The 2,512-nt window shown below is 41.0% G+C and overlaps 1 long non-coding RNA gene across 1 annotated transcript; it reads right to left on the bottom strand.

The window, feature by feature from the left end:
- Positions 1–596: 596 nt before the first annotated feature.
- LOC135288434 (uncharacterized) lies at positions 597–1,087 on the bottom strand. The gene is made up of 2 exons (XR_010351544.1): positions 925–1,087; positions 597–812 (listed from the first exon to the last, which is right to left on the bottom strand). It is a non-coding gene; the product is annotated as an uncharacterized LOC135288434 (long non-coding RNA).
- Between the last annotated feature and the right edge of the window lie 1,425 nt (positions 1,088–2,512).

Consider the following 2,512-nt stretch of genomic DNA (forward strand, 5'->3'; position numbering starts at 1 on the left):
CCAACACACGTACAGGCAGCTATGGTCTCATTGCAGACCACATCTTCCTTTCTCCAGAGATTTCTCTACCCATGGTCCTTGTCCTTCACAGGAATATTTCAAACACAACAATCATAATGTGATACGACTCCTGGAGCTGGTGATGACTCCCCATCAGAAACAAATACTTGTTGAATGTTGTTGTTCCCATTCCCATGCGCTGAAACACTGCTGCCATTCTGATCTCTCATGCTCCCAGACATAAACAGATTTCAGCAGTGCCCTACTTGGCTTCCTGAAGGCTCTCAGGAGCCAGGAGTATATGCTGAGTTGCTAATCACTCTCCCTAAATCTTACCAGTAATCCTCTCTGCTGTAGCCTGGCCACATGGTACTCCAGAATCTCATCAGGAGATTTAATGGAAGGGACACCAAAGGAAAGCTGTTCCATCAACTAAAACAAACTAAGGACTTCAGCTTACATGGCTTGCCCAGTGTCAGGTTTCAGCACAGGAGACTGGACTAGAGAGCCCTCAGAGCTGAATGGTGGGGGAGGACTCAGTGGCAATGGCAATGCAATTTGGGAGAGAGGAGAAAAGGTCAGAGTGTATTTAGAGATGCCATGTAATCTCTATATTACATCCTTTATTTCCCTAATCATCAGGAAAACACTGCAAGTGCATGGCAAATATGCCCCCATGCTGGCCAGAGGTGATCCACATTCACACACACACATCCAGCTGGGTTGAAGCAGTTCAGTCTCTCTTTCTGCAGCACAGATGAGACTGCACCTCAGCAAGATGTGAGAGCACAACAATGAAGTCCAGATGGGAGCTGATGAAGCAGAGAAACTCAGAAAGGCTGCAGATGGAGCAGAGGCCTCTAAAGGAACTGAGAGAGGCTCAGGCAAGGCACCACAAAGAATGGGATGCTAAGGAGGTCTTACTTAGCTTGCTGTGTGCCAGTGGAAAGTTTGAAAATCATTCATTCTTGGATCTTAGGACTAATGAGACTCTGCAGTTGATGGCATTCATGTGTGTGCAGCCCAGTTGCAGTACAACAGAGCCTGGAGTGCTGGGATTATGCAGCAGAATGTCATCATCAAGGATGCTAATACACAAACTGGTAACCAGGTGTGTCCAAGAGAGCCTTGCTGGAGTGGGCAACCATGGTGTTGCTGTCACAGCCTCACTTGGTGATCCTCCAATACCCACAGCAGCTAGGAATCCTCAGACCATGCCTTCCTATACCCACTCACTACTTAGCCATCCTGGAAGAGTGAAGATTAGGGTGATGATGCACGCTCTGCAGTTCAAAGTCTCCTGCAACCATCATGTCAGGGCTTGCTCCATGATTCAGCAGGGCTTGACTCCCTCCCCTGGTTCAATTGTAAGTCAATTATTTCAGAAATATTTTCAGATATCTTTCAGGACAGGACACAATCTTAACACTTCCCCTCTAAACCATCTGGGGATAACTCATCAAACCAAACGCAGACAATAAAAGTGAACTACTCAAAACTCACTTACTTGGAAAGGACGACTTTATTTTGCAGAAAACCTTAGCCATTTGAAAATTTGTCTGTTAAAAATCAAACAAAAAGAAAAAAACACCCAATTGCATTATTTTCTCCACGTGATTCTACAAAAGAGTTCCACTGCAAAATCTCAAAATTACTATATTCTGCCATATTATGATAGCTTCAAAGTAGTGCCATTGTGACAACACACATTTTAATGCTTAATTGTATTAAAATAATTAATATATTTAATAGTTATCATTGTGCAGACCACACAGATTAAATATCAATATTGCCTTTACAAAATTAAAAAAGACATATCAGTAAATATACTTTTCTGGATGTTTCTATACTCACATAATATATGTGCAGATATATATGCACATATACATAAACAAATCTCTATATATATTCACAAAACCCCTTTACAATATGTTAATTTTGCAAACATTGCATTTTCAGATGAAAAGCTGTTTCAATGATTTTTTTTTTTTAAAGAAAGCAATCTGTTTTTATAATTTTGTTATTCAGATATGCATCCCTCCCACAACTGCCCCTCCAGTGTCCACTCAGCCTGCATCAATATTCATATCTCTCTCTAATCGTAAGATGAGCTCCCTGAAGGCCTATAGTAGTTAAGTTCTCTTTATATGACCATTAAAATAGATAACTGGTTTTGCCATTAAGCGTCTCTCAGCCTTCTGTGCAGTTATGCAGAAGTGCTTATGGTCCAGTTCCTAACAGGGAATCCACTCTGACAGAGCCCTAGAGAAGCATTTGGGGTACTATCCTGCCAATAATGCTTAGAAGCAGAAAGTTAAGTTAACAAAGTCCTTCAGTGAAAGTTAATTTAGCTATAACCTTGAGTCAAAACCTTAACGAAGAAGTGCATTAGAAAGAAATCTTAGCTTAAATTAATTCAACCTGAAAGCTCAATAGAGACGTATTAACATTTGTAGCTAGACAAATCAAAGCAGGGAGGCTTTTGGAAAAAAAGCAGCACTAATTAAAACAG

The sequence above is a fragment of the Passer domesticus genome, chromosome 1 (assembly GCF_036417665.1).
Source record: "Passer domesticus isolate bPasDom1 chromosome 1, bPasDom1.hap1, whole genome shotgun sequence".
Lineage (NCBI taxonomy): Eukaryota > Metazoa > Chordata > Aves > Passeriformes > Passeridae > Passer > Passer domesticus.